This window comes from Macaca mulatta, chromosome 10, assembly GCF_049350105.2.
Source record: "Macaca mulatta isolate MMU2019108-1 chromosome 10, T2T-MMU8v2.0, whole genome shotgun sequence".
In the NCBI taxonomy this organism is placed as follows: domain Eukaryota; kingdom Metazoa; phylum Chordata; class Mammalia; order Primates; family Cercopithecidae; genus Macaca; species Macaca mulatta.
The window spans coordinates 21,925,437-21,947,508 of NC_133415.1; the positions used below are offsets into that span (position 1 = coordinate 21,925,437).

Here is a 22,072-nt window from a genome sequence, read left to right on the forward strand (position 1 = left end):
CTGATAAGTCTTTCAAAACCAAATGAATTACAGTTTTTTAGGGGGAAAAAAGGCCTTATGCTTGCAGTTTCTGGCATCTTTCCCGCTGAAGTGCAGAGCAGTTATGGGAGCGGCAGAAACCCAACAGGGAGGTCTATATCCTAGATTCTCTGCCTCAACCACACACAAGTCTATGACTTGGGTGTACCATGCAGCTCAACCAGGTCTCAGTTTCTTCATTTGTAAATCTCTTATGAGCCATGCAATCACCATATTTTACTATGCTGTAAACAAAGAAGATTCGCTTCAAAGTTGACTGACAGATGACAAAGCAAAAAGAAACAATACAACCATGGTGCTATAAAAGCAATACAGTCCTATGCCGGGCGCGGTGGCTCACGCCTGTAATCCCAGCACTTTGGGAGGCCGAGGCGGGCGGATCACAAGGTCAGGAGATCGAGACCACGGTGAAACCCTGTTTCTACGAAAAATACAAAAAAATTAGCCGGGCGCGGTGGCGGGCGCCTGTAGTCCCAGCTACTCAGGAGGCTGAGGCAGGAGAATGGCGTGAACCCGGGAGGCGGAGCTTGCAGTGAGCCGAGATTGCGCCACTGCACTCCAGCCTGGGCGACAGAGCGAGACTCTGTCTCAAAAAAAAAAAAAAAAAGCAATACAGTCCCCACAAAAGCAAACACAACAATCTCCATCTTTGGAATTTAGCTCACAACATGAGAGCAATCATAGCTCTGTCAAACAGCTATAAAACACCCAAACCGGCTTTGCTGGGTAAGTCACTTAACCTCTTTGGGTCTTGGCTTCCATAATCATCAAGTGATCTTTCAGGATTAATACCACTCTCTGAGTCTATGAGCTTGGCATGACTTTGTATAAACCATGCAGCACTTTTTCATTGCTACAATAATTTTCTTTTAATCCTTTAACATCTCATTCTGTATCTTAAAATCATTTTCAGGGATGTAAATGACTTCACCTTTAGTTTATGTGTGGTTTCACATTCTTTTCCCTCATTCAGCGTCTGCTATTATATTCCTTACTCCTAATAATCATGAGTTGACTGTATAATAATGAACTCTCTGATGTAGTAAAATTGGGAATGATAATGCTGCTGAAAAATAGAAGTTTTTATCACCTAGCATGTTATTGATATTCAGTAATTGGCAATAATTACAAATGTGTGATATACTGAGAATAATTTTGCAGAGCACTACAAATAGGAAACAATAGTAAATTCAGCACAAATAAGGCACAAGGCTAAATTTCAAATGCCTAAACATCAGGTAACTACCAGACTATGAAACACAACTCCTGACTAAGTATCAACCAACTGATCACTCCTGCCCTGGACAATGTAAAAATTGTGGTTAGTATGTAACAACGCATTCCTTCAAAAAAGCTCCCAGCACAACAGAGCTACAGCATGATCTATTCACGTGAACCAGCTTCTATAGAACCCAGACATTTGCCTGGAAATAAATTTTGAATATTCTGTTTCTAGCTTGACCTTTTGATTAAGTTTCATGGTCACCAATGATAATAAAACTCACTTTAATAACATTAGAAGATATAGGCATGAGTGGGTAGGACTGGTAAAAATATCTGCAGATGGGGCCAGGCGTGGTGGCTCACACCTGTAATCCCAGCACTTTGGGAGGCCGAGGCAGGCGGATCACGAAGTCAAGAGATTGAGACCATCCTGGCCAACATGGTGAAACTCTGTCTCTACTAAAAATACAAAAATTAGCTGGGTGTGGTGGCATGCGCCTGTAGTCCCAGCTACTCGGGAGGTGGAGGCAGGAGAATCACTTGAACCCAGGAGGCAGAGGTTGCCATGAGCTGAGAGGGAGCCACTGTACTCCAGCCTGGTGACAGAGTAAGACCTTGTCTCAAAAAAAAAAAAAAAGTCTGCAGATGGATAAGAACTACTGTGGGCTGAACACTAACATATTTATGAGACTGATTTAATCTCAAAATCAATATGATTAAGATAGTAGGGAGATGCACTGTTGGTGAATTTAAAACCACAGATCAGTCGAGATACATTTAGTAATTACTCCAGGCTTCAGTTTTAAGTTTATCTGAATGTCCAACTATTGAAACTATAGAAACAAGGCTAAAACAGGCAAGGTGGAGGGAAAAGCTATAAGCAACATAACTCACTAAGAGAAAGTTTATATGAATTTTTCAAAGCTAGGTTCAAATTTGGCAAAGAAGCAAAAGAGAGAACAGTAGCGAAAGAGTTGGAAGAGAAAAGGCTGTGTCTTTAGAAATGATGCAGTCTGGCACCACCTAGTGGTGCCACAGAGATTCCTGCACTAGGACAAGCGCCTTGAGTCAACACGAGTGACTAAAGATTTCATCAAAATTTCTTTCCCTTAAGTCAGCACTACTTTGGTAATAAATTTTGATGCGCTAAAAATGTCCTAAAACATGTGGATTTAGAATCTAAATTAGACAAAGCACAGACAGGAGGACAGAACACATCATCCTGTAACAAGAATTGAGAAGCCTCATCACCAGCTGGCTAGAAAGATTAGCAGCTCGGAGAAAACTCAATTCTGGGTTTTTAAAACCCAGCACTTTAGTTTATGAAATTAAAAATAAACAAGCACCAAAAATGTTCTTTGGACAGGAATGCAAAACTAGCATGAATAATTGGAGAAGTCATCAAAAACAAAGAAAAAAGAAAAATTTCAAAATGACACACTAGGGACAAAAGAATGCAGAACAATTAACTATGGCAGAAATCCGAAAAGAATCCTGCTATCACCGTGGACATCAAGCTAAATAGAGATGTATTACATAGCACGTTACAAAAAAGAAGACGCAGCCAGGTGCAATGGCTCGCGCCTGTAACCCCAACACTTTGGGAGGCCAAGGCGGGCGGATCATGAGGTCAAGAGATCATGACCATCCTGGCCAACATGGTGAAACCCCGCCTCTACTAAAAATACAAAAATTAGCTGGGCGTGGTGGCGCACGCCTGTAGTCCCAGCTACTCGGAAGGCTGAGGCAGGAGAATCGCTCAAATCCGAGAAGCGGAGGCTGCAGTGAGCCGAGATCTCGCCACTGCACTCCACTCGCTCTGGCAACAGAGCGAGATTCTGTCTCAAAAAAATAAAGAAAGAAAGAAAAGAAGATCCTTCAACAAGAATATGGCATAAGGTGAGTTCACTTTATTTGGACTAATAGAGGGTCTACAATTATAAAGGCATGGATAATCTGAATAAGGTTCAAAGAAAATGAAGTCAATGATTAAAGGAGAAAATTCACAGTGCTTCTGGCATGAGACACTTCCTGTTCCCACACTCCCAGCCCATGACAACATAAATAGGTAATATTTCTCAAATGCTTACTACGGGTCAGGCCCTGGACCAAGTGCCTGTAAAGGTCCACCTCATTCATGTCTCAAAACAACCCTGGCCGGGCACGGTTGCTCACACCTGTAATCCCAGCACTTAGGGAGGCCAAGGCAGGAGGATCACTTGAGGTTAGGAATTCAAGGCCAGCCTAAGATGGCGAAACTCCATCTCTACTAAAAATACAAAAATCAGCTAGGTGTGGTGGTGCGCTCCTATAACCCCAGCTATTCAGGAGACTGAGGCATGAGAATCGCTTGAACCCAGGAGGCAAAGGTTGCAGTGAGCCGAGATGGTGCCACTGTACTCCAGCCTGGGCGACAGAGGGAGAATCCGTCTCAAAACAAACAAACAAAACAAAAAACCCTATAAAAAAGATACTATTATTCTCATTTTATAGATGCAGCAACTGAGGTTTAAAGAGTTAAGTTCAAGGTCACTTGGGAAGCAGGTAGCAGCAGCAGGGCTTTTCCCAGGCCAATTCACCCCTTCCATCAGGGCTGTAGCTCTTATGCTTTAAGCAATATTCTTCCTGTCCTCTAGCAGATTTTCTCATGCCTATACACTCAAGTCTTGAGACGACTTCCTACCAAAGAAGAAAACATGAAAGGGAGAGGAGCACCGTGAGCCTCTTCTGCCCAGATCACCTAAAAATAAGATGCTAAAGCTGAAGGCCTTTGAAAGTGAGTTCTTCTCCTCATCTTTCAGAAGAACTGAGGCCTGGGGGAAATAAGTGATGTCACACGGTCACATGGTGGAGCTCTGTCTAGAAGCCTGGTGTTCAGACATCAGTTTAGGGATCTTGATCGTTTTACACAAGTAACACCCTGATTGCATGCAGGAACTAGACAAGAGAAAGTGCACTGACTTCCTGAGCTCAACTCTGGCCAGGCTTGACCCAAATTCCCTTCTGCCTGGCTGACCTCGGAGACTGAGGACAGGCTTTAGACCTCAGAACCTCCTGAATCTTGAGCCTAGAAGGTCTTCTGCTCATTCTTGGTCACAGAACAGCCTGATCCCTGGATTCACTCAACGCTTACATCTGCCTAGTTTTGTCCCAGCCCCTAGTGAGTCCCACTGCTGTTCAGGTTTCAATGTGATACCTTGCCCAAAGCATTTGCCTTCTAATTGTTTCCAATTTCCAACCTCTTTCTCCCCACCCCAAACCCCAAACATTCCAAATCATTTTGCCTGCCAACCATTTTAAATCACACTCCTAGTAAACACTTCAAAGCTCTTCATCGCATCTGATGAATACAAGCCTCTTTAACCTGGGCTTCATGAGCCTCCAATATCTAGCTTGAACCTACCAATTCACACACATCTCTAGCTGGGCACGGTGCCTCTTGCCTGTAGTCCCAGCTACTTGGGAGGCTTAGGCAGGAGGATCACTTGAGCCCAGCAGGTCAAGTCTATAGTGAGCTGTGATAGCACCACTGCACTCCAGTCTGGGTGAGACTCCATTTCAAAAAAAAAAAAAAGAAAAAAAAAAGGCCAGGCACGGTGGTTCACGCCTGTAATCCCAGCACTTTGGGAGGCCGAGGCGGGCGGATCACAAGGTCAGGATATCGAGACCATCCTGGCCAACATGGTGAAACTTCGTCTCTACTAAAAATACAAAAATTAGCCGAGTGTGGTGGCACACGCCCATAATCCCAGCTACGGGAGGCTGAGGCAAGAGAATTGCTTGAACCCGGGAGGTGGACGTTGCAGTGAGCAGAGATCACGCCACTGCACTCCAGCCTGGGTGACAGAGCGAGACTCCATCTCAAAAAAAAAGAAAAAAGAAAAAAAATACAGGCTCTTCCAAAACTGAACTGTCAGTGAGAGGGAAGCAGATTTTAAAAGTTAAAGAAATAGTGTCGTCTGAACAGATAACTAACTTTTCAAAATCTGTACATGAAAGAGTCTCAGAATAAAGATGTTACCAATTGCTATCTAGGTGGGCATGCCAAATGTTATGAGAAGACACCAGGCTGAATACAGGCAGGAGCATTCTGACTATGTTAAAGATGCAACTGGACAATGCTTAACTCTTATAAAATAAGCCTCATTTTAAGCCAAAGGTAAGGAATTCTCATTATATCATGGGCAATTGAAAATGACTCACTTACAGAAAATGTCCACTTGATTCAAAATGACAAACTAGACACTGAGGCAATGTAGTAGGGATCATTAGTCATGTCATTCACCCGGCAAAAATGTAAGCCACTGGCAAGCTTACAAAATGCTTTTGAGATAGTATCATACACCAAATGCAATAAAATAATGCCATAGACAAATAGTTGTTAAGTTGAGGAAGTCCTTCAAAGGATCTCTTCTTTTTCCTGTTTACCAAAATACCTAAGTTCTCTCCAGGTTTCTAACCTTTTCTCTCCTACTCCTCTTTTACACTTCCTATTTGGGTAGCATAGGATAGTGGAAAGAGGGCTGGCCTGAAAGACAGATGATCTAGCTTCAAATCTCAGTCCCATCACTTAGAAGCTTTGTGGTGACCTTGGGCACAAAGAGGAGGAAACTCTTGAGCATAGCCTAGAAGGAGAATGAGTGTAGTTCTGCCAGACAACAAGTGAGAATGGCATTCCAGGCAAAGAGAACAGCCTATGCAAAGGTGTGGCAGAGTGAAGGAGGGACCAGGACAACAGGCCCAGAGCAAGAGGGTACGTGAGGAAGTGGAGGAGAGGCTGAGAAGGTGAGCAAGCTGACGACAGGCACTGAACTTATTTCCTTTTTATTTTTTTAAATTTATTTTATTTATTTATTTATTTTTTGAGACAAGGTCTCATTCTGTCACCCAGGCTGGAGTGCAGTGGTGCAATCAGGAAGCTCATGGCAGCCTCGCCCTCCCAGGTTCATGTGATCCTCCCACCTCAGCCTCCCGAGACGCTAGGACCACAGGTGCACACCACCACAACCGGCTAATTTTTGTACTTTTTGTAGAGACAGGGTTTCGCCGTGTTGCCCAGGCTATTATTTCTTTTAGGTAACAACCATTATATATAGTACTTACCTTGTGTTAGGTACTATTCTAAGTACTTTACCAGAAATTACTCAAATTTAATTCTTTTTTTTTTTTTTTTTTTGAGACAGAGTCTCGCTCTGCCGCCCAGGCTGGAGTGCAGTGGTGTGATCTTGGCTCACTGCAAGCTCCGCCTCCCGGGTTCACGCCATTCTCCTGCCTCAGCCTCCCGAGTAGCTGGGACTACAGGCGCCCGCCACCTCGCCCGGCTAGTTTTTTTGTATTTTTTAGTAGAGACGGGGTTTCACTGTGTCAGCCAGGATGGTCTCGATCTCCTGACCTCGTGATCCGCCCGTCTCGGCCTCCCAAAGTGCTGGGATTACAGGCTTGAGCCACCGCGCTCGGCCCAAATTTAATTCTTGTAACACCATGAGGGAAGAATTAATTACAATCACCATTTTACAGATAGGGAACAGAGGCATGTGAGGGGGTTACAGAGCTTTAAGGTTGCAAAGCTGGTTAGAGGCAGAGCCAGGAATCAAACTCTGAAGTCTATGCTTGTAATCTCTAGGCTATGCTGCCTCAGCAGCCCCAACAAGGAAACTGAAGCTTGAGCTAAGACTTGCTCAACTTACATGAGAGCCTCAATGTGAGGTTCAAAAAAGCAACTGCAGGCTTTACTGGTCAATATTAAGTGAAAGGGTGTGCCCATCTATTCTCCCTAGTCTCTCACTACCTACCTGTCCCTGTCCTATTCTGCCTCTTTCAGTATAGATGGTGGCTTCCCTGAGCCTTTAAGCATGCTATGTATCCTGTCTGAGCCCCCATTTCCCCACTTAAAGATGAAGCCAATTACAGAACCTAGGTCCAAAGTAGCCCTTGATCACTGCTAGGAGGTGTTCCCTTCCTGGTCCATGTGGGCACCCAGTAAATCACAGAGCTGGGTGTGGTGGCTCACACCTATAATCCTAGCACTTTGGGAGGCTGAGGCAGGAGGATCCCTTGAGCCCAGGAGTTTGAGACCAACCAATGTAGGAAGACCCCTTTTTTTTGGAGACGGAGTCTCTCCCTGTCATCCAGGCTGGAGTGCAGTGGCTCAATCTTGGGCAACCTCCACCTCAGGCAATTATCCTGCCTCAGCCTCCCAAGTAGCTGGGATTACAGGCACATGCCACTGCCCCCAGCTAATTTTTCTATTTTTAGTAGAGACGGGTTTTTCCCATGTTGGCCAGGCTAGTCTTGAACTCCTGACCTCAGGTATCCACCCGCCTCAGCCTTCCAAAGTGCTGGGATTACAGGAATGAGCCACCACGTCTGGCCGACCCTGTCTCTATTTCTAAAAACAAATACATAAAAGAGACAGAGTCTCACTACAGGCTTCATGCAGTGGTACGAACATAGCTGACTGCAGCCTCCAACTCTTGGGCTCAAGTGATCCTCCTGTCTCAGCCTCCCAATTAGCTACGACTACAGGTGTGCACAACCACGCCTAATTACTATGTTTTTGTTTTTTTTTGAGACAGAGTCTCGCTCTTGTTGCCCAGGCTGGAGTGCAGTGGCATAATCTCGGCTCACTACAACCCTTGTCTCCCAGGTTCAAGCAGTTCTCCTGCCTCAGCCTCCGGAGTAGCTGGGACTACAGGCATAAGCCACCACGCCCAGCTAATTTTCATATTTTTAGTAGAGACAGGGTTTCACCATGTGCCCAGACTGGTCTCGAACTCCTGGCCTCAAGTAATCTGGCCGCCTCAGCCTCCCACCGGGATTACAGGTGTGAGCCACCTTGCCCAGCCTATTTTATAATATCTCTTGAATGAATAAATGAGTCCCTGTTACATCAAATGAGGTAGTGTGTATTTAAAGCATTTAGCATGGTACCCAGCACAAAGTAACAGCTAGTCCCTAGCCCTTTGTCCCACACAAAGACAGAATGGGGTCTAGTGGAGGGCAGCACTAGCCAGCATCTGTCCTCCTTCCTTCTTCACACCCTTTCATCAGCACTCATGCATTCATCACTCACCCCTGCCTGTCCATGTCCTAGACCTCAGTAGTGGCACCCATGCCATCCACAGGCACTGCTTAAAACCCATGGGAGAGGCTGGGCATGATGGCTCACGCCTGTAATCCCAGCACTTTGGGAGGCCGAGTCGGGCAGATCACGAGGTCAGGAGTTCAAGACCAGCCTGACAAACATGGTAAAACCCCGTCTCTACTAAAAATACAAAAATTAGCCTGGCATGATGGCGGGTGCCTGTAATCCCAGCTACTGTGGAGGCTGAGGCAGGAGAATCGCTTGAACCTGGGAGACGGAGGTTGAAGTGAGCTGAGATCACGTCACTGCACTCCAGCCTGGGCGACAGAGCGAGACTCCATCTCAAAAAAAAGAAAAAAACCCATGGGAGAGCACAGCAGTAAAAAGGTAGGTAACAGGCCAGGCATGGTGGCTCATGCCTGTAATTCCAGCACTTTGGGAGTCCAAGGTGGGCAGATCACCTGAGGTGGGGAGTTCAAGACCAGCCTGACCAACATGGAGAAACCCCGTCTTTACTAAAAATACAAAAATTTGCAGGGCGTGGTGGTGCATGCCTGTAATCCCAGCTACTCGGGAGGCTGAGGCTGGAGAATCACTTGAACCCAGGAGGCGGAGGTTGTGGTGAGCCAAGATCGTGCCATTGCACTCCAGTCTGGGTAACAAGAGTGAAACTCTGTCTCAAAAAAAAAAAAAAAAAGGTAGATAACAGTCTTACTTCTGAAACACAAAAAAGTTTCTTGGTGCACTAATATAGAGTATAGAACTAATACCCTGTACAATTACACTGCCCTCCAGAGTTTACATCCTTGAAGGGGATGGTTTGCCTGGTCCTAGGGAGTCTAGGATTTAAGATTTTACTGAAAATGCCAGAATTGTTCTGTCTTCCCCCTTTGAAAGTTCCTTCCATTATGGACAACTTATGTCTACTTGTATGCTGGAATGATCTGTAATGTTGGTATTTAATCCAATCATAATCCCACTTAGGTATGTGAAAACATTTAGAATGCCAAACAACAGGAGAAGGAGGCTTTGTTTTCAATATGAGATAGTATTAGGATCTCTCACAACTTCCTGTTTGGTTTTTCTTACTGAGAGATTGAATTATTAGAGTAAAATTCCAGCCTAGATAAGAAATAACATAGCCGTTTAGCCTCCTGGCAAATTACACTCAGCACCCACTTTCTCAAAATGACAAATAACAAATCTTTCAAGTGGAAAAATCTTCCAAAGCATCCAGCCAATTGTGCAATGCAGCAAGTAGTGCAGGAGATTTTTCCCCCATCTCTGCAGTAAAAAGAAAAAAAGTCTGAACTTATTAGCATAAGGTAACTTGACTCATATGTTAACTGCCACCGGTTCTGAACTTGAGTCCTTCTTGAAAAGCCACCTACATTTGACTTCAATAAAGTCAATAATTCTACAAGTACTCTCTCTCTCTCCTTTTTTTTCAAAATGCATCTGCCATCTCCTTGCATCAGCACCTTGCTCAGTTAATGGACAACATAAAAAGCAGGCAGGAGAGTAAAACTAATCACTTATCTGAGTCCTATCATCATAGATCAAACTATGATTACTTTCAACAGAATATGTGAACATGGTTTACAAACAGGTTTTTCCACTGGAAATCTGAGGTTCGGAGAGGTGTAATGGCTTGATAAATCACAACAGGGCAGTGCCCATGGTAACCAGAGCCTCCTACTTTAGGCCAATTATAGTCCCTTCCTTATCTTCCTTTCTGCCAGTGACTATGCATTCCATGAATCCTTGTAAGAACTCTGCAGGTTCAGCATTATTGGTCCCATTTTACCGATGAGAAAATAAGGTCCAGAGAGCTACATATCTTGTCCAAGGTAGAAGTAGTTTAGCTAGAATTCAAGCCCAGGTCTGTCTTCTTTCGAAGCCCATGCACTTTCTACTAATGCTCTGCTACTCAAAGTGTGGTCCTTGGGCTGGTGGCACAGGCATCATCACCTGAGTTTGTTATTAATACAGAATTCTCAGTTCCATCCCAGAACTACTGAATCAGAACCTACATTTGTCAAAGATTCCCCAGGTCATTTATGTAAAATTAAAGTTTGGCAAGCTTTGTACCATACCATCCAGCCTCTCTGAACGTCACTACTATTATCCTTTTCTATAGATCAGTGGTTCTCAATGTGGTCATGGAGGTTGGGTAGGGAGAAAGAGGAGATTGGAGGGTGTCCTGCTACTCAAAGTGTGGTCCTTGGGCTGGTGGCACAGGCATCATCACCTGAGTTTGTTATTAATACAGAATTCTCAGTTCCATCCCAGAACTACTGAATCAGAACCTACATTTGTCAAAGCTTCCCCAGGTCATTTATGTAAAATTAAAGTTTGGCAAGCTTTGTACCATACCATCCAGCCTCTCTGAACGTCACTACTATTATCCTTTTCTATAGATCAGTGGTTCTCAGTGTGGTCATGGAGGTTGGGTAGGGAGAAAGAGGAGATTGGAGGGTGTCCTGCTACTCAAAGTGTGGTCCTTGGGCTGGTGGCACAGGCATCATCACCTGAGTTTGTTATTAATACAGAATTCTCAGTTCCATCCCAGAACTACTGAATCAGAACCTACATTTGTCAAAGATTCCCCAGGTCATTTATGTAAAATTAAAGTTTGGCAAGCTTTGTACCATACCATCCAGCCTCTCTGAATGTCACTACTATTATCCTTTTCTATAGATCAGTGGTTCTCAATGTGGTCATGGAGGTTGGGTAGGGAGAAAGAGGAGATTGGAGGGTGTCCTCCCTAACCCAGGGACACCTGACAACGTCTGAAGACATTTTTGGTTATTACAACAACTGGGATGGGGTGGGGAAATGCTACTGGCATCTAGTAGGTAGAGGCCAGAGATCCTGCTAAACATCCTAGAACACACAAGACATACCCCACAACAAAGAATTATCCAGCCAAAATGTCAATCGTGCCAGGGTTGAAAAACCTTGCTCTAGCTGATAATACTGTCCAACATCTTTGGGTCTGGAATCTACTTAATGAAGGAAAAAGAAGAGCTTTTCCTGGCAAAATTATGGCTGAAAAATGTCATACAAAATCCCTTTCCTGGACGGACATGGTGGTTCACAACTGTAATCCCAGCACTTTGGGAGACCAAGGCGGGCAGATCACCTGAAGTCAGGAGTTCAAGATCAGCCTGGCCAACGTGGTGAAAACCCGTCTCTACTAAAAATACAAAAATTAGCCGGGCACGGTGGCATGCGCCTGTAATCCCAGCCACTTGGGAGGCTGAGGCAAAAGAATCACTTGAGCCCGGGTGGCGGAGATTGCAGTGAGATGAGATCGCACCATTACACTCCAACCTGGGTGACAGAGCGAGACTCTGTCTCAAAAAAGACCCCCCCAAAAACTAAAATCCCTTCCCTTACAGGCTAGTCTCTCTTAACCTCTCACAACATCTAACATCTATCAAATAGCAACTTAGCTCAGAGGTCAGCAAACTATGGCCCACAGGACAAATCCAACCCACCACCTATTTTTGTGTGGCCTGAGAGCTAAGAACGATTTTTACTTTTTTTTTTTTTTTTGAGATGGAGTTTCGCTCTTGTTGCCCAGGCTGGAGTGCAATGGCGTTATCTTGGCTCACTGCAACCTCCGCCTTCCGGGTTCAAGTGATTCTCCTGCCTCAGCCTCCCGAGTAGCTGGGATTACAGGTGCATGCCACCATGCCGGGCTAATTTTTGTATTTTCAGTAGAGACGGGGTTTTACATATTGGCCAAGCTGGTCTGAAACTCCTGACCTTGTGATCCATCCAGTTCAGCCTCCCAAAGTGCTGGGATTACATGCATGAGCCACCGTGCCCAGCCTGTTATATTTTTTAATGTTTTTAAATTTTCTTGTGAAAATTATGTGAAATTCAAATTTCTGTGTCGATAAAGTTTTCTTTCAACAGTCATGCCCATTGTTTACATTTTGCCTAAGGTTTTTTTTTTTAAACAGCTTGATATATAATTCATATACCCTAAAATTCACCCATTTAAATTGCACAATTCAGTAGTTTTTAGTATATTCACAGTGTGTACAATCATCACCAGTTTTAGAATATTTTCATCACTTCATAAATAAAATCTTATATATTTCAGCTATCACACCCTCTACCCCATCCACTTTTGCCAGCCCTGAGCAACTACTGATTTACTTTGTCTCTGTAGATATGCCTATTCTAGACTTGCATATGAATGGAATCATATGTGTCCTTTTGTGGCTGGTTTCTTTCACTTAGCATAGCGTTTTCGAGGTCCATCCATGTTGCAGCACGTGCTGGTACTTCATTCTATTTTATTGCCAAATAATTCCATAGTATGGATAGACCACATTTTGTTCATCCATTCATCAGCTGATGTACATTTGAACTGTTTCTACCTCCTGGCTATTATGAATACTACTACTATAAACATTCACATATAAGTTTTTCTTGTAGACTTATGCTTTCATTTCTCTTGAGAAGACATCTGTAAGTTGAATTGCTGGGTCATATGGTTAACTCTGTTTAATTGTTTGAGGAACTGCCACAATGTTTTTCTTTTTTTTTTTTTTTTTTGAGACGGAGTCTCACTCTGTCGCCCAGGTTGGAGTGCAGTGGCCGGATCTCAGCTCACTGCAAGCTCCACCTCCCAGGTTTACGCCATTCTCCTGCCTCAGCCTCCTGAGTAGCTGGGACTACAGGCGCCCGCCACCTCGCCCGGCTAGTTTTTTGTATTTTTAGTAGAGACGGGGTTTCACCGTGTTAGCCAGGATGATCTCGATCTCCTGACCTCGTGATCCGCCCGTCTCGGCCTCCCAAAGTGCTGGGATTACAGGCTTGAGCCACCGCGCCCGGCCCACAATGTTTTTCTTTTCATCTTTTTTGAGACTGGGTCTTACTCTGTCACCCAGCCTGGAGTATAGTGCCACAATCACAGCTAACCGCAACCTCAAAATTGTGGGCTCAAGGAATCCTACCACCTTGGCCTCTCAAGTAGCTGTGACTATAGAAGAACGCTACCATACCCAGCTAATTTTCTTCCTTTCTTTTTTTGAGACAGGGCCTCGCTTTGATTACCAGGCTGGCAGCGCAGTGGTGCAGTCATGCCTCACTACAGCCTCTCCCGGGCTCAAGCGATCCTTCCACCTCAACCTCCCAAGTAACTGAGACTACAGGTGCGAGCCACCACACCTGGCTAATTTTTAAATTTTCTGTAAAGAAAGGGTCTTACTTTGTTGCCCAGGCTGCTCTCGAAATTCAGCTTCAAGTGATCCTCCCACCTTGGTCTCCCAAAGTGCAGGGATTACAGGTATGACCCACCATGCCTGGCTAACTAGTTTGCTTTTCAAACTGGCTGCACCATTTTATGTTCTTACCAGCAGTTTAAAAGGGTTCAAATTTCTCCATATTCGTTTGTTTTTTTTTTTCTCCACCCCAGGCTGGAGTGCAGTAGCACAATCTCAGCTCACTGCAACCTCCACCTCCCGAGTTCAAGTGATTCTCATGTCTCAGCCTCCAGAGTAGCCGGGACTACAAGTGCATGCCACCACGGCTAGCTAATTTTTGTATTTTTAGTAGAGATGGGGTTTTGCTATATTGGCCAAGGTAGTCTTGAACCCCTGGCCTCAAGCAATCCACCTGCCTCAGCCTCCCAAAGTGCTAGGATTACAGGCATGAGCCACCACACCCAGCCTAATTTTTGTATTTTTAATATAGACAGGGTTTCACCATGTTGGCCGGACTGGTCTCGAACTCCTGGCCTCAAGTAATCCATCCACCTCAGCATCCTAAAGTGCTCAGATTACTAGAGTGAGCCACCTCACCTGGCCCTTTGATCCATTTTAAGTTTTTTTTTTTTTGGGGGGGGGGGACGGAGACTTGCCCTGTCACCCAGGCTAGAGCGCAATGGCATGATCTCAGCTCACTACAACCTCCTGGGTTCAAGTGATTCTCCTGCCTCAGCCTCCCAAGTAGCTGTGATTACAGGTGCCTGCCACCATGCCCAGCTAATTATTATTTATTTTATTTTATTTTATTTTTTTGAGACGGAGTCTCGCTCTGTTACCCAGACTGGAGTGCAGTGCTGTGATCTCAGCTCACTGCAAGCTCCACCTCCTGGATTCATGTCATTCTCCCGCCTCAGCCTCCAAAGTAGCTAGGAGTACAGGTGCCCGCCACCATGCCCGGCTATTTTTGTTTTTGTATTTTTAGTAAAGGTGGGGTTTCACTGTCTTAGCCAGGATGGTCTTGATCTCCTGACCTCGTGATCTACCCGCCTTGGCCTTCCAAAGTGCTGGGATTACAGGCGTGAATCACCACGTCCGGCCTAATTTATTTTTAGTAGAGATGGGGTTTCACCATGTTGACCAGGTTCGTCTTGAACTCCTGACCTCATGATCCACCCTCCTCAGCCTCCCAAAATGCTGGGATTACAGGCGTGAGCCACCACGCCCAGCCATGAGTTAATTTTTGTGTATGGTGTGAAGTAAGGGTTTAATTTCAATTTTTTTTTGCATGTGGCTATCCAGTTGTCTCAGATCCATTTGTTCAAAGGACTATTCCAGCCACGTGCAGTGGCTCACACCTGTAATCCCAGCACTTTGGGAGGCTGATGCAGGCGGATCATGAGGTCAGGAGTTCAAGACTAGCCTGGCCAACATAGTGAAACCCTGTCTGTACTAAAAATACAAAAATTAGTCGGGCGTTGTGGCAGGTGCCTGTAGTCCAGGTATTCAGGAGGCTGAGGGAGGAAAATCACTTGAACCCAGGAGGTGGAGGTTGCAGTGAGCCAAGATTGCACCACTGCACTCCAGCCTAGATGACAGAGTGAGACTCCATCTCAAAAAAAGAAAGAAAGAAAGAAAGGACTATTCCTTCTCACAGTCTGTGGCATGTAGCAAGAAAAGACAAGACAAGACAAGACAATTCTCCCTCGCTGAATGGTCTTGGCACCCTTGTCAAGAATCAGGTGACCATGAACTCTCAACTCTATTCTACTGGGTTTATTTCTGGACTCTCAATTCTATCCCGCTGATCTATACATTTATCCTTACACCAGTACCACACTGTCTTTTTTTTTTTGAAATGGAGTCTCGCTCTGTCCCCCAGGCTAGAGTGCAGTAGCACGATCTCGACTCTCTGTGATCTCCACCTCCTGGGTTCAAGGGATTCTTGTGCCTCAGTCCTCCCAAGTAGCTTGGACTACAAGGGTGCACCCCCATGCCCAGCTAATTTTTGTATTTTTGGTAGAGACAAGATTTCTCAGCTCACTACAACCTCCTGGGTTCAAGTGACTCTCCTGCCTCAGCCTCCCGAGTAGCTGCGATTACAGGTGCCTGCCACCACGCCCAGCTAATTATTATTTATTTTATTTTATTTTATTTTTTTGAGACAGAGTCTCGCTCTGTTACCCAGAACGGAGTGCAGTGCTGCGATCTCAGCTCATGTTGCCATATTGCCCAGGCTGGTCTCGAACTCCTGACCTCAAGTGATCTGCCCGTCTTGGCCTCTCAAAGTGTTGGGATTATAGGTATGAGCCACTGTGCCTGGTGACATTGTCTTGATTATAGTTGTTTTATAGTATGTCTTGAAATCACAAAGTGTGAGTCTTTCTGCTTGCTTCTTTTTCAAGATTTAGCTAATGTGGGTCCCTTATGATTCCATATGAATTTCTGAATTGACTTGTCAATTTCTTTCTTTTTTTTTTTTTTTTGAGACGGAATTTCGCTCTTGTTGCCCAAGCTGGAGTGCAATGGCGCGTAATCTCGGCTCACCACAAGCTCCGCCTCCCAGGTTCAAGCGATTCTCCTGCCTCAGCCTCCCAAGTAGTTGGGATTACAGGCATGCACCACCACACCTGGCTAATTTTGTACTTTTAGTAGAGACGGGGTTTTTTCATGTTGGCCAGGCTGGTCTCAAGTGATCCGCCTGTCTCGGCCTCCCAAAGTGCTGGGATTACATGCATGAGCCACCACACTTGGCGACTTGTCAATTTCTACAATGAAATGAACTGGGATTCTGACAGGGATTATGTCGAACGTGTAGATCAATCTCCAAAGTACTGCCAACTTGACAATGTTACGTCTTATCCATGAACAAGAGCTATTTTCTACTTATTTATATCTTCCTTCTTTTAAAAATGTTTTATAGGCCAGGCATGGTGGCTCACACTTGTAATCCCAGCACTTTGAAGGGCCAACATGGAAGGATTGCTTGAGGTCAGGTTCAAGACCAGTGTGGGTAACACAGGGAGACTCTGTCTCTACAAGAAATTAAAAAAAAAAAAAAGCTAGGGATGATCGTGCATGCCTGTGGTCCAAGCTGCTTGGGAGGCTGACGTAGGAGGATCACTTGAGTCTGGAAGGTCTAGGCTGCACTGAGCTATGATTGCACCACTGCACTTGTTCTCACTTCAGTGCAAGCCCGAGAAAAAAAAAAATCAATTAAATCATTTAAAAGGCCAGGCTGGGCGCATTGGCTCATGCCTGTAATCCCAGCACTTTGGGAGGCTGAGGTGGGTGGATCACCTGAGGTCAGGAGTTGGAGACCGGCCTGGCCAACAAGGGGAAACCCCGTCTATACTAAAAATATAAAAATTAGCCAGGCTTGGTGGTGCACACCTGTAGTCCCAGCTACTCAGGAGGCTGAGGCAGGAGAATCTCTTGAACCTAGGACTCAGAGGCTGCAATGAGCTAAGATCATACCACTATGCTCCAGCCTGGGCAACAGAGCAACACTCCATCTCAAAAAAATTAATTAATTAAGGCAGGCGCGGTGGCTCATGCCTGTAATCCCAGCACTTTGGGAGGCCAAGGCAGGCGGATCACAAAGTCAGGAGATTGAGACCATCCTGGCTAACACGGTGAAACCCTGTCTCTACTAAAAAAAAACAAAAAATTAGCTGAGTGTGGTGGCACACACCTGTAGTCCCAGCTACGTGGGAGGCTGAGGCAGGAGAATCGCTTTAACCTGGGAGGCAGAGGTTGCAGTGAGCTGAGATCATACCACTACACTCCAGCCTGGACGACTGAGTGAGACTGTTTCAAAAAAAAATAAAATTAATTTAAAAAACAAAACCAAAAATGTTTTACAGCTTTTAGAGTATAAGTTTTATACTTTCTTTTACACAACTGTCAGAGGATGGAAAAAAAAGATACTTTTCGTGTTATAAGTATTTTTATTTTTTAGGTTATAACAAATGGAATTTTCTTAATTTCATTTTCAGGTTGTTCATTCCAAGTGGATACATTTACAACTGACTTTTGCATAATGACCTTGTATCCTACAACATTACTAAGCTAATAATTTATTAGCTCCAATACTTTTTTAGTGGATTCCTCAGGGTCTATATGCAAGATCACGTCATCTGCAAACAGAAATGATCTTACTTGTTCCCTTCCAATATAGATGTCTTTTATTGCATTTTCTTGCCTAATTGCCCTGGCTAGAACCTCCAACACAATGCTGAATAGAAGTGATGAAAGTAGGTATCTTATTCCTAATCTTAAGGATAAGCATACAGTATTTCACTATTTTGTTTGTTTGTTTGTTTGTTTGTTTGCTTGTTTTGAGACGGAGTCTCGCTCAGTTGCCCAGCCTGGAGTGTGCAGTGGTGCTATCTCAGCTCACTGCAACCTCTGCCTCCCAGGTTCAAGCAATCCTCCCACGTAAGCCTCCAGAGTAGCTACGATTACAGGTATGCACCACCACATCTGGCTAATTTTTTTTTTTTTTTTTTTTTTGTATTTTTAGTGGAGACAGGGTTTCACCATGTTGGCCAGGCTGTTCTTGAACTCCTGACCTCAAGTGATCTGCCCAACTTGGCCTCCCAAAGTGCTAGGATTACAGGCGTGACCCACCGTGCCTGGCCTCAGTCTTTCACTATTATGAAGTTAGCTGTGGGTTTTTCATAACTGCTGTTTATCACGTTGAGGAACTCTTCTTCTCTTCTTAGTTTATTTAGTGTTTTTATCATGAAAAACAGGCTGAATTTTGTCAAATGCTTTTTCTGTGTCTACTGAGATGACAATGTGATTTTTGTTTTTTATTCTATTGATATTATGCATTACATTATTTACATTAATTCATTTTTGGATGTTAAACCAACTTTGCACTCCTAGAATAAATCCTGGTTGTTTATGGTATATAATTCTTTTTATATGTTACTGGATTCAGTTTGCTAGTATTTTTGTTGAGGATTTTTGCTTCGACATTTGTAAGATATATTTGTCTATAGTTTTATTTTCTTGTAATGTCTTTGTCTGGTTTTGGCAACAGGGTAATACCAGTCTCATAAAATTCGTTTATAAGTATTTTCTCCTCTTTTTCATTTTTGAAGAATTTGTGAAGAATGTGAAGAACTGTAGTAATTTTTCTTGAAATGTTTGGTAGTTCAGTGGTGAAGCTATCAGGACCTCTAGTAGGTAGAGCCTAGGATTTGCTTTTCTTTTCTTTTTTCTTTTTTTTTGAGATAGAATCTCGCTCTGTCACCCAGGCTGGAGCGCAGTGGTGCGATCTCAGCTCACCACAATCTCCAACTCCTGGGTTCAAGTGATTCTCCTGCCTCAGCCTCCTGAATAGCTGGGACTACAGGTGCACACCACTATGCTTGGCTAATTTTTGTATTTTTAGTAGAGACAGGGTTTTACCATATTGGACAGGCCGGTCTTGAATTCCTGACCTCGTGATCTGCCCGCCTCGGCTTCCCAAAGTACTGGGATTACAGACATGAGCCACTGCGCCCAGCCTATTTTCTTTTTTTTAAGAGACGGGGTCTTACTCTGTCATCCTGGCTGAAGTACTGTGGCACAATCATAGCTCACTATCTCCTCAACCTCCTAGGATCAAGTGATCCTCACAACTTAACCTCCTGAGTAGCTGGGACTCCAGGCTCATACCACCATGCCTAGCTGATTTCATATATATTATGTATATCTTAGAGTTGGGGTCTCACTATGTTGCCCAGGTTGTTCTCAAGCTCCTGGCCTCAAAGGATCCTCCTGCCTTGACCTCCCAAAGTGCTGAGATTACAGGCAACAGCCACTGTGCCCAGGTCTCTCTAACTATTTATTTATTTTTTAATGGTACACTATCGTACCCAAACTTATATTTTTAAATTCCATTCGACTCATATTACCAAGCATATAAACAAATCACACATAACACAAAATAGAAAAAAACATGAAAACTTCCTTTGCTTTTGGAAAACAGCTGAGAAACAACAAAATTCTTTTCAGAAATACAGAAAAAAATTGTTTTTGTAGTGTAGCTAATATGCCCTCCTTAGACATTAAGACACTTTTCTGTTTGTAACCTTAATGCAGCCATATTTTTACTCTTTATAAAAATCAAGGCTCTCAATAAAAACAGTATCTCATTCACTAATAAAGTGCTTCACTGAAAATGTAGTCATACACACCAATTTCTAACTTCTTATAATACTCTGTACAATCAATCATAATCACCGAAATGAATAACTGCTCAAAAAAGCAGAATGGCTTCAATTGCATTATGATTTGGTAGTCGATATTTCTGTTTTCCAGTAAAAAGGAGATTTCGTAAACAGAAACACTGGGCTCCTTATGGTTTCATCAATCAAGAGAATGTTTCTGAGCAGCTTCTGAGCAAACATTTCTTAACAGGTTGATCACAGATCTGGGGTCTTGCCTCCTCACAATAGCACTGCCAGACACAATCATGTTAGCTCCTGCCTCTGCACACCTATGGACAGCGTCAGGATCTATTCCACCAGCGACCTCTATAACCTAAGATGGGAACTGGATCTTCAACCAGTGAACCTTTGGCATCATATCTTCCATGAATTTATGCCCTCCAAACCCTGGTTCCACTGTCATAACCAAGGCCATATCTAGTTGATTACTCCACGGTGCCAAATACTGAATTGAGGTTCCTGGTTTGCTGGCAAGGCCAACCTTCATCCCATTCTCCCAATTGTCTTTAATCAAAGTCCCTGGGTTCTCAGTAGCCTCGAGCTGAAAGATGTACTGATTGGCTCCTCTTATAGTCACTGGCTTTACCCACTGTTCTGGCTTGGACACCATCATGTACATGTTCGTCCATTACATCCAGGTGGAGATAATCGACCCCAGAGTCTAGCATCCAGAGGTACTGGGCCCCTAAATTGGCCAGGTAGTGTTGAGGATGGATGGGCCAATCTTGCAGCCCGATGCCATACACTGGTTCCCAAGAGCAAGTTACTCCACAAGTCCCCTTAATTACTAATTTAATATCTTTACTTGTTATAGGTTTATTCAGATGGTGTCTCTTCTTGGGTCAATCTTGGTGGTTTATGTCTTTCTAGGAGTTTGTCCATTTCATTTCATTGAAGTTATCTAATTACTTGGCATTCAACTGCCATTTTACTTTTTTTTTTTTGTATGTGTTTCACATCTTTTTTTTTTTTTTTTTTTTTTTTTTCAGGTAGCGGGGAGGGAGTCTTGCTCTGTCACCCAGGTTGGAGTGCAGTGGCATGATCTCGGCTCACTGCAAACTCTGCCTCCTGGGTTCAAGTGACCCCCTGCCTCAGCCTCCCAAGTAGCTGGGATTACAGGCATGTGCCACCACGCACGGCTAATTTTTGTATTTTTAGTAGAGACAGGGTTTCACCATGTTGGCCAGGCTAATCTCAAACTCCTGACCTCAGGTGACCTGCCCACCTCAGCCTCCCAAAGTGCTGGGATTAGAGGTGTGAGCCACTGCACCTGATGTATTTCACATTATTTTTATTTCTCTGTTCCTCCTTTACTACTTTCTATTAATTTAAGTGCATATTTTCTAATGAAACATTTAAATTTATTTAACAATTATTTCTTCTTTTTTTTTTTTTTTTTTTTTGAGACTGAGTCTGGCTCTGTCGCCCAGGCTGGAGTGCAGTGGCCGGATCTCAGCTCACTGCAAGCTCCGCCTCCCGGGTTTACGCCATTCTCCTGCCTCAGCCTCCGGAGTAGCTGGGACCACAGGCGCCCGTCACCTCGCCCGGCTAGTTTTTTGTATTTTTTAGTAGAGACGGGGTTTCACCGTGTTAGCCAGGATGGTCTCGATCTCCTGACCTTGTGATCCGCCCGTCTCAGCCTCCCAAAGTGCTGGGATTACAGGCTTGAGCCACCGTGCCCGGCTAACAATTATTTCACTAGTTTTTCAGGCTTTTGTTTTTTAGTGGTTGCTCTGGGATTTACTATGTAATCTCAACATATCAGAATGAGCTTCAGATTGGCTGTGCATGGTGGCTCATGCCCGTAATCCCAGCACTTTGGGAGTCCAAGGCGGGCGGATCACCTGAGTTTAGGAGTTCAAGATCAGCCTAGCCAACACAGTGAAACCCTGTCTCTACTAAAAAAATACAAAAATTAGCCGGGTGTGGTGGCGCATGCCTGTAACCCCAGCTATTCAGAAGGCTGAGGCAGGAGAATCACTTGAACCCAGAAGGCGGAGGTTGCAGTGAACCAAGATCATGGCACTGGACTCCAGCCTGGCCAATAGAGCAAGACTCCGTCTCACAAAAAAAAGAAAGAATCAGCTTCAGGTTTATACTAGCTTAATTCCAGTGATATATAGTCATATTTACATAGGAGTTATTCCTATATAACTCCATTCCTTTTCCCCCCTTTTTCATGGCCTTATTGTTATACATACATCTATTACATATCCATCTATTAAACTTACATACCCAATAAAAGATTTTTGTTCTGTTTTGTTTTTTGAGATGGG

At 44.1% G+C, this 22,072-nt stretch overlaps 1 protein-coding gene and 1 pseudogene across 31 annotated transcripts in view; both read right to left on the bottom strand.

The window, feature by feature from the left end:
- NF2 (NF2, moesin-ezrin-radixin like (MERLIN) tumor suppressor) overlaps positions 1-22,072 on the bottom strand; it is a 100,798-nt gene that overhangs the window by 71,458 nt on the left and 7,268 nt on the right.
- On the bottom strand, positions 19,792-20,678 carry LOC107000628 (ribulose-phosphate 3-epimerase-like; annotated as a pseudogene).